The following is a 10,919-nucleotide window of genomic DNA, read 5'->3' as shown; positions in this document are numbered from 1 at the left end:
CCTCTCTCTCTCACACACACACACAAAATATCGACCTCTCTCTCACAAAGACATTTTAGAAATTTGCACTCAATATAAAGAACACCATTGGAAATAATGGGGTGAATTTTCAAAACATTTGCATGTATAAAATTAGCATATACATGCATAAGTAGCTTGTACTTACATATTCGTTATTTTATGAACATCTAAAGTACATGCATATTTTCAGTCTCATATGCACATGTACATGCACAAAAAAGCGGCAGTCTATGGGTGTTTTGGGGCCAGGCCAAGAGGTGCACATGCAAATTGCAATTTTATAAAAGACATACACATGTATATTTAGCAAGTTGTTGGCATAATTTTACACCTACTAATTATCTTCTGCAATTGATAACAGACTCTTCTACTACTGGACTGGTTAGGTGGAAGGGCTGGGTGAGCCTTGGGGAGTTCAAACTGAAGAACTAGGAGGGTCTCAATGATCTGGAGAAGGACTGGATGAACTATTGAAAGTTTCAGGTAATTGGTGATTTCAATGATATGCACATGTTTGAAATATGCCAACTTTTGCACATAAAACAGAGTTTTATACAAGCAAGTCACAATTTTTTTGCACCTAAAATACGTGCACTTGAGTTTTTGAAACAGGTAGAAAAAGTAGGCACTTTCAATTGCATTGCAGATATTTGTACATAAGGAAACACATGTGTGTATGTTGGGATAGACAAATGCAGATTACTATTAGGATTTCATTTCCAGACGGGGAGCCATATTAGTCTGTAGTAACAAAAATGACATAGAGGCTGATGGTAACTTTCAGACTATCAGATTGATTGAGCCATAAGATTTGAAGACTAGATGCATGATGACGTGGAAGCTTGTCCTCAAAAGCATGTCTCAATAAATTTCTCTATATGGTGCCACTAGTCACTGCATTGATTTGCTAATGGGATTTTAATTTTCCATATTAAAAGCAGCAACAAAAAATAGCATATTCTTAGAAATAAATATATAAAACATATCGCTCTTGCACACATTTTATTTATTTATTTATTTATTTATTAATTTATGTATGTGCATTTATAAATCACTTTCCAGTTTTTACTATAAAACCTTCCATGTACACAAATATACTCACACATTTAAGACTTCTGTGTAAAGCCATGATTTTTAACTAATTATGGATAAAATATTTAAGGACTTAGTTAATCACATACATTGTTATCTATCTAACATTGAAGAAACTTGTTTCTGCTTTACTGAGTTAAATGATTTTTATTATCATTTGGAGGGATTTTTAGCACTTCAGAAGTCTTAAAATCTAATTCTGTTGATTTGTGTTTTTTACTTAGGTTGTTTAACACAATGGGGGACTTCTATGATAAAAGATTTAACTCAATAAAAAAGGATCATTAAAGCTGAACTTGTAATCTCTGCTCCTTTTGCCTAAGGAGAATTCTTTGAACTGTATCCTAGCCTGTTGAGAGTGTACATGTCAACATTAGTCTAAGTAAAGTAGTAATATAGATTTATTGGAAAAAGAAAAAAAAGCTCCATTGGACTCAGCTCAGATGAATAAGCATATTGCCCAGAAATCAAAAACCCTCTTAAGATTTTCCAAAAGTGTTAGGAAGCCAAGAAGGATTATCTGCAGAATTGTTTCACTTTCTGGAAAACTCTCTAGTGCAGCACCGAATAGATTAATAATATAGAGAAGACATGTCGGTCTGGTTATAAAGTTTTATCTATTGCAATCTACATGAAGAAATTTAACTGTTCTCAGTGCCATGAATATTCCAAGTCACATAGAACCAAAGGGTTTGTGGCACCCATTTAGAGGCCAGAAGGAAGGCTGTGGCAAATATCTATTTGGAATAATGACACGCATATTTTAAATGCTATCCTGAGTTAGAAATTTTAGCCATAGGAACCTGAATTATGAGAAATAAGTTGTTAATGAGCAAATATATTAATTAATGAGGCATTTGGAGCATTATCAGCTTTATTAAAATATGCATCATTTTCATTATTCCTTTTATGTCATGCAAAGGAGCTCTTGTGATGCTGATCCTCTATAGAAAAAAGGTGGAGCCATCCCATAGAACACCAATAACCGTATGAACAAAAATATTTTCCCATAATACAATTTTCCACCATCTCATTTTCATGATCTCTGGAACCCTTGTATGGCTTGGCTCCATAAAATATATATTAGGGAAGGGCCAGCTGGATGGCTCAGTGTCTCATGAGAAGAGCTATGCATCGCTTTGTAGAGGTCAGGTCATCCACTCCCTGGACCAGCTGAGGTTAGAAATCCTGCAGCGGTGGTATTCATTCACAGCTCCTAGAGAAAGAGAGCCCCAGCATCATTCAGTGGTGATAGTGAGTGACTAAATATAAAGCAACAACAAGGGTGAACAGACAAAGCAAAAATAATCAATGAAAACTCCAAAAAGGAAGGACAACAAAATTGTCAATATTATTTGCAACTTAGAACATCTTTATTGTACATCAGGAAATTATGTCAGCGATACCAAAGTAGATAACAGAAGCTTCACGGTCCGCCGACACAGGCTGTGTTTAAAAAAACTGCATCGGGAGGGAACTTAGAAAAGAGTGGCTAACATCAGAACAAATGTAAAAGACCAAGTACAAGAAAAAGGACAAAGACAGCTGAAAACACAAGATCATGAACAAGACACACACTTAGGAGTAGATCCAATGCAAAATAATCAGTTACATATTGGTAAATAATAAATTACAAATGGAGTATATCTAAAAACACATATAAAGAAGGTTATTTGCTTCAGAAGAAACCATATAAACCAGATGACATAGAAATAAACATAAAAAATCTACACATCAAAAAATCACAATGGTAAGTGACTATAATCAAAAAGCTTACCGAGAATAATCAATAAGGGGTCAAAAGTATTTAGAAGGCAAATTATGTTGAGGCTGAAAATCTAAAAGAAAAACAGAAGGTCAGGTACAATCAGAGAAACAAGGGTAAAAAACAGAACCAGATGACAAATAAAAAAATAAATAAAAATGGAAACAATGGAACAAAAGAAAAGAAAAGAAATAGAAAATGAAAACTTGCCTTCAAAAGCAGTCAAGGGTTAAAAATGTAAGAGAGTGCTTCTATAAGGAGAGAAGATCGAAGAATTGAACATGGCTAAATAAATAGGTATGTTACTGCCTCAAGCCAGAGTTAAAGACAGGAGAAACTGTAACTAGATAGCAAGTGAATAAATCAAGAAGGCTTCCGCGTTAAGAGGAGAACAACTAAAATGAATGAATTGTGGGTAAAGCCACATATGAAAAATAAATATAAAGAACGTGTAAAGGGACTGAACCAAAAATGCACTACCAGACTGAATATAGGTGGATGCAAAAAAGACTTGCAATAAAGTTCTAGCCAGGATTAACATGCTACTAATTCTTTGGAATTTGAATTCAGGATTAGTCAACGCTGCAAAAAAATATATAGAATATATGTCACAAATAAGAGGTTAACAAAGAAAAAGCGGTAAGAATAAAAGTGGCAACCCAAACAGCATTTAAACTTACCTAATCTCGTCAGAAATGTGAAAAAAATGCTAACAGGATTTGCCACCATGGCATCAAAGCAGAACTGTCTAAATAGGGCTAGAGGCACGAAAAAAGAGTCATGTGACATTTGTCAGCTGGCTGTCAAGGTTTCCAAGAGCCGCCCAGAGCAGTGACGTCAAGAGGTATGCTCTTAATAGAAATCAACTTAGACAAAAAAGGGAGGAAAAAACAAAGTGGGAAGGGGAAAAGGAAGGGGGAAGGGGAAAGGGTAGGAAGGGGAGGGGGGAAGGACTGGAAGGGGGAAAGGGGAAAAAGTGTGGAAGGAGGGGGAGGGGAAAGGAGGGAGAAAAAAGAAAAGAAGACAAGGAAAGAAAAGAAAAGGAATAATGAAAAAAAGAAGAAAAAGAAAAGAAGAAATGGGGAGGGAAGGGGAAAAAGGGGTTGGAGAAAAAGGGGGGAGGGAGAGGGGGAGGGGAAAAAGGGGGAAGGGGAAGAAGGAAGGGGAGGGGATGGTATGGGGTGGGAAGCTGGGGGGGAAAAGGTGGGAACAAATACAAGGGGAAAATGTTAATAAGCGCTGCCCATTCAATACAGATATTTAAGCCTGTTCATGATCTTCTGTTTTCAGCTGTCTTTGTCCGTTTTCTTTTAACTTGTTCTCTTACATTTGTTCTGATGTTAGCCACTCTTTTCTAAGTTCCATCCCAACACAATTTTCGAAACACAGCCCATGTTGGGGGACCATGAAGCTTCTGTTAACTACGTTGGTATCGCTGACATATTTGCCTAACATACAATAAAGATGTTCTAAGTTGCAAAGGTCACTGACAATTTTGTTGTCCTTCCTTTTTGGGTTTTCATTGACTGAATATAGAGCCATGGCTGAAATTCCAGAAGGTGCCAAGGGCTAGTTGAGTTTGGAAGGGGTATAAATAATGGGACCCTCTCCCCCACTGAGTGGATAGTAATGAAGGCTCGCAGTGTCAGAACCCAGCTCTTGTTCGCTACCTCCACTCTAAAATAAAATGAAGTTAGGGGGCAATATTCAGATGGCTTTTCACCTGCACAAACATACTTTCAGAAAGTTGATTCCCCTCTCTCCAGAAAAGGGAAAGGGACATAGGTTCATGTTTCCCCCGGTGGGAAACAGGCAATGCTAGGGCTGCCCTGGGAGAGTACATGCAGGGAGTCACTTTTTAACTCCCATGCCCCTCCACACAGATTCTTAAATACCCGTGGTCTCTGCCAGGTAAGAAATTCTGTGGGGAGTTAGCCTTTGAAAATCTGCTTGCAGGCTTGTGGGTACCAAAAACCCATGGGTCTGCCAGTACCACAGGCAGAATGAGAATTGCCTTTGTAAGGAAAAGATAGTATTCTCTCATATATGCAAAACAGGCTTCTTGTAGAAAATAACGCCAACTGGTAAAAATATCACAAGCTGCAAGGCATGAATAACTTCTGGCATGCAAGGTCAGCTTGAGTCAAAATATAATATGCACTTTTCTTCATCTCTGCAATATTTGTTCTCCTTCACTGAATGACAGCTGCCTTGCCAATTTAGGTAATGTAGTGATACCTCAGCTAGCAAAATATACAGTACTTTTCTCTTAAACAGAACATTCACTAGTCAGCATATGCAATGCTTTCATGACCTCACATTTTCTAAATGACCTTCAACACAGGACAGCACTGTAGGGTCAGAGGCAAATAGAGTCTCATCTTACCATAGCAGAGTTCAACCTCAGCACCACCTACCCCATAGGACACATCCCCAGAAATGATATTTGTATACAGGGGATCTACCTTCATAGATACCATTCTTGCAAGATCCCCAGAAGCTTGCCCATCAGATTAAGAAAGTGACCTATAGGATAATAAGCCCTTATCACTTTCTGCTTTCCCAGTTCTGTACAGTCATACCACATGCTGCCAGATACTTTCAACCATGTTGAGAACAAATTAATGCGCACATCTGGAGCCATAAGATTAAACACAGCATTCACTCTTCATGGCCTTTATTCTTTTTAAATAAAACTTCCTGAAGAGAACACTAAAGTTCTTTCCACCATGCCAAGAAAGCACAGATGTAGTCTCTTTAAAAGGCTCAGAGATGCTGCCCAAGTAGTGGTCAGGTATATGCTATAAAAAGGCTGCCATCACATTTGCATTGCCATTGCCTGAAAGTCAGGATGGTAGCACTATTTCCACAACGTAGCAGCTGCATTACTCTCCCCCCCCCCTCCTTTTTCAGCTGATCCTTCCATATCAATATTGTGACCCCCAATGATTAACCTTAGTAGGTCTCCCACCAACTCTAGTATGTATCCTTTCTATCCAGCATCATTTGGTTCATACACATTGGGGCCGATGCAACATGGGCGCACAAAAAATGGGCACTCAAATTGAGCACCCATTTACCTAATGCATACCCATCCCCCTCTCCCAGGCACACAGGGCCTGGTAAAAAAGGAGGCGCTAGGTAAAATTGTGCCTCCCTAGCACCTCCTCAGTAACAGGCACCCAGGAGAGGTGGCTGTAAGTTCTATATTAGGAAAACGGATGCTCAGTATAAGAGTCTGTTTTTTTTTTCATGCTACCAGACGCACCATATACATGACTTTGACCATGTATATTGTGCGAGTATATTGCATGCCCTAAAAAATGTTTTTTCACAGTCAAGCCTTTTTTTTGGTCTTCATACAGCATTTTGTGGTTCCTCCTACTTAGTATCGCGATAATATTTTGTAGGAGGAACCACAGACAACTTTTTTTTTGTTGAGCCCTTAAGTATGGAATGACTTCATGCCAGCCCCAGGGTTGGCATTACATTTTCAACTTTAAACAAGATGAGTTGCATATGCGGTCATATGTTGCATCCCAGGATAATGGCTAATAGCCTCATCTATATGAATTTACATGTCACGAGTGCTATTAGCTATGCGCTTGACTGGAAGTGCATTTTGGATGCACTAATCACATTATTTATTTATTTAATATTTTTATATACCGACATTTGATCTGAGATATCACATCGTTTTACATTCAGGTACTGTAGGTATTTCTCTATCCGCAGAGGGCTTACAATCTGAGTTTTGTACGTGAGGCAATGGAGGGTAAAGTGACTTGCCCAAGGTCACAAGGAGCGACAGCAGGACTCGAACCCTCGTCTGTAGCCCACTGCTCTAACCACTAGGCTATTCCTCCTCCCTCTATTTTATTTATTTATTATTGCATTGGGCAATAATAAATAAATAAATTATGTATTATTATTGCATTGGGTGTTAGCTTAGCGTGCCCAAAGCACACATCCAGTAGAGTTGCTAACCAGTGCGTTGGCCTGAGTGCCTGATATTGCATTGGCCCCATTGTTGATGGATCCAATGTGTTCTGCCAAGGTGAGAGTGAGCACTACTAGTATATGCCGCTACGAACACATATCACCAATTCTCAGGAACCTACACTGGATACCAGTAAATTACAGAATTCTATACAAATCAATCACCTTAATCCATAAAACCATCCATCATCAACTTCAACTTGACCTAGAAATACCTTTCAAACTTTACTCCTCTAACAGACCAACTAGAGACATTTACAAAGGCACTCTTAATGTTCCACCCACTAAAGCTACACGCCTCGCTACGACCAAAGACAGAGCCTTTTCGACAGCAGGCCCTTCCATCTGGAATAGTATCCCATCAAACCTCAGACTGGAGCCATGCCTATTAACTTTCAGGAAAAATCTTAAAACCTGGCTCTTTCTCCAAGCCTTCCCTGAACCACCAGACAATCACTAGCTGGCCTTCTTTCTTACCCAGTCTGTCACTCCGTTTCTCAAAGAAAAAAAATAAATGGACTCTTAGACTTCAGATTAAAGCACCGTTCTTAAGTTGTAACTTGTACACTCTACGGTAAAATTACTTTACTGGCCTTTTCTTCTTTCCAGCTTGTTGCAAGCTTCCAAGTTCTCGCCCCCTGTTGATTGTAACTTTGACTTATTCCTGCTTTGGTTATCTTTCGTTTACGTGAATTTGTTACTCTAGTTTTTTCCCTTTGTTAAACTGTAAACCGATCCGATATGGTAATCTACTATGAAGGTCGGTATATAAAATTGTTAAATAAATAATAAATAAAATATATTAATTTACAATCGAGCAAGAGCTCAGCAAATGACTAATGAGCATGTTTTCTTTTTCTTTATTTTATAGAATAACAGAAACCCAGTGAGAAACATCATGCTGAAAAACCTTCCTTCTATATACTAAAAGGGGCAGTTTGTGAATTCCTCAGAGCCCAAGTAACTCCTGAAGGACTAAGACAAGTATGAGGTGCTGGGGAATGAGCTCTGTCCAGTCATCCAAAATAATCCCATGAGTAATTTCCTTTGCATGCTTCTTGTAGTGCAGTATGTCTGTGCATGCATGATCAAAAGTTTGTATTTACATGGTATATATGTGGCATGCTAGCATGGCAGTATTTCTCTTGTGTACGTTTATTTATGTTTACCACTGGTGCAATGTTTCCAAATTGTGTAGTCATTAGGGATGTTCATTTGTTTAAAATGAAACTGTAAAATGTGACTAATAAGGCTAATTTGTTTCATTTTCTGGGATCCGTGAAATGAATCAGGGGCCCCCAAAATGAAATGAACCTTATTTGTGCATTTTGTTTTAAAAAAATTCATCAGGCCTAATTCTAGGCCTGAAGCCAGGGCATCACCTAGGACATAGGATGAGCCCCAAAGCAGAGGCTGTGATCTAAGCTCTAGGCAAGGACCAGACTGGGCATAGGCCAAGGTGCAAGCATTGCATTTGGGCCTAGGCCGCAGCCACAAAATAGAGACCGCGGCCTAGGCCCAACAGCAATGCTGGGGTCTCGGCCGAGGTCCCCAAAATAATAAATAAATAAGAACTTATCTGATCTGTCAGGTTCCATTGAAGGCTGGTCCTGAGGACCGAGCCCAATTATGCTACCCGACCCAGAGCTTGGGTCCCGACGCCGGGGCCTCGTCTTGGATTCAGGCACCACACCATGAACCGACCCGGAGACCATGTCCCAATGCCTGGGCCTCGGCCCAGGGTCAGGCCCAGGTCTCAGTGTTCAGGCCTGGGAGCTGCCCTGTCCAGCGTCTTCTTCTTCTGCCCTTCACTGCTAAATGACGGTGACCGCTAGGGTCGAGCCAGTGTCCCAGCATTGGGCCTGGGTCCAGGCCCCAGACTAAGCTAAGGTCGTGGTGTTGGGACCTGACCTCCTTTTTTAGTTGAGGTATTGGGCCTGGTTCAGGGCTGATGCCCCAGCATCTGGACCTAGCCTCTGGGTCGGGTCATGGCATTGGGTCTAGGCCTGGTTCTGGACTGAGGCCCCAGCCTCGGGACCCCAGCATAGGGACCTGGCTTCTGGGTTGAGTTGTGGGGTTGGCCCTGGGCCTGGATCCGGGCAGAGGCCCTGGCTTCTGGGTCTGGGTCTGGGCCCCAGTATCAGGACCCAGCCTCTGGGTTCGGACCTGCCATCAGGCCTGGGTCCGGGCCGAGGTCCAGGCACTGGGACCCGGCCTCCTGGCCAGGCCAAAGGCTGAGAAGGTGGTGAGCCACTGCATCTTCGGCCTATGCAAGGCTGAGGCTTTGGCCTGGGCCTAGGCTGAAGCCGGAAGATCTTCACTGGACTGGGTGGGCGGCCCCAGGAGGCCTCGTTTTAGTTTTTTGGCCATTTTGAGGGTCTTTTTTATTGTCTGATTTGTTTTTTTTCCCACAAATGAAACAAATCAAACAATCCACGAACCGAAATTCGTGGGAAAAAGCCTCCCGAAAACAAATCGAATAACGAAAATTTTTCTCTGCACATCCCTAGTGTCCATTGCTTATCTTTCTGTCCTTTGTGCCTGTATAGGGTATATTGTAGCTTAAATAACTTGGGTTTGATTCTATGATGTGAGTGAATCCACTTTTATGTGAAAGGCAAATGCTTGTGTGCATAGTAAGTTGTATGTTTCAATATCCATTGTTACACTGTCCCTTTGTTTCTCTCTATATTTATATCATTTCATGTTTTTCTCTAGTTATGTACTGGTATATACAGAGCCAGATTACCCAACAGGCATATTAAACTGTGTCGAGGGGAACTCTTTCTACCCAAGGCTAGTGGGCCTCTACCTTCATAGGTTGAAAAATCCCTGTTCAGAACTCTTTGAATTCGTTGTTCTGCCTCTTTTCCTTTTGGGCTTCTGGGACCCCTTTTGGGGTTCAGGAGTGGGGGTGGGAATGAGAATATGACACCTCATTTTTTTTAAGTTACGACAAAATTTCCTAACCCTTTCCTGGAGGCACATCTTACCAGTCAGGTTTTCAAGAGATCCATAATGAATATGCATGAGATGGATTTGCATACTTATATCCCCAATGTATGCATATCTATCTCATGCATATTCATTATGGATCTCTTGAAAACCTGACTGGTAAGATGTGCCTCTAGGAAACACTGAGTTAGGGGATGTGTGTTTGGTGCCCTTTGACCCACTACATTATTTTCTCTTGCAGAGTTCGAGGGTTGTGGAATCCGATGTCACTGGCCAGCAATTTTTTTTTTTAATCTTCAAACACCTATAGGCTGATGCAATAAGACACATGTAAAAATGTGTGCCAAACTGGGCACCCATTTTTTTAATGTGCGCATAGCCACCTCTCCTGGGTGCCTGATGATATATTTAAATGAGCTGGTGGGTTAAAAGCGACACACTAGGGAGAAACTGTGTGTTACTAGCACCCTGGAGAGGTGGCTGTGCGCTTATTACTATGGGTGCTCAAAAGAAACCATAGAGAAAACTAAGGAATTAATGAAATGTATCCATTATAACCCCCCCCCAAAAAAAAAAACAAACTTCTGGATGCACAATATACACACACAATAGTAAGGGGTAAAATCAGCCTGAAGCATGTCCATTGTGTGCCCAGAAATTTTTTTTCTATAATCTATCATTAATTCTTTAGAAGATCTTTAGTAGATCTACTGTTCTCTGTGGTTCCTTCTCTGTGGAGAACTCACAGAGAACAGTATTTTTTTTTTATAAGACCATGATTTGCGTTTGCGAATGACTTAAGGCCAGCTCTGAGCACCCTCCACCAATTACAGAGAATTCTTACTCTTTTCATGAGGTTTACAAAGTAGAAAAAGGCAGAAGTAATGTCCAGTCACTCCTACCCTGCAGGACCAAGATAAAAAATGGTGCCAGATGTTTCTGAAGATGGAACAATTTTGTTATAATTAAAACAAAATGGAACCAGCTTCAGGACCCTAAGGCTAGTCTCATTTTGTTTTATGGCTGTATGCTGCAAAGCCATACAATATATAGCCATAAAACAAAATGTTAGCAAAAATTTAAAAAT

The 10,919-nt window shown here is 40.4% G+C and overlaps 1 long non-coding RNA gene across 1 annotated transcript; it reads right to left on the bottom strand.

Moving 5' to 3' along the window:
• Positions 1-2,000: 2,000 nt before the first annotated feature.
• LOC115098522 lies at positions 2,001-3,620 on the bottom strand. Its single transcript, XR_003858546.1, has 3 exons — positions 3,559-3,620; positions 2,891-2,951; positions 2,001-2,329 (listed from the first exon to the last, which is right to left on the bottom strand). It is a non-coding gene; the product is annotated as an uncharacterized LOC115098522 (long non-coding RNA).
• Between the last annotated feature and the right edge of the window lie 7,299 nt (positions 3,621-10,919).

The sequence above is a fragment of the Rhinatrema bivittatum genome, chromosome 9, assembly GCF_901001135.1.
Source record: "Rhinatrema bivittatum chromosome 9, aRhiBiv1.1, whole genome shotgun sequence".
Lineage (NCBI taxonomy): Eukaryota > Metazoa > Chordata > Amphibia > Gymnophiona > Rhinatrematidae > Rhinatrema > Rhinatrema bivittatum.
The sequence above is the reverse complement of the archived record's forward strand: the minus strand, read 5'-3'. Positions and strand labels throughout refer to the sequence as shown.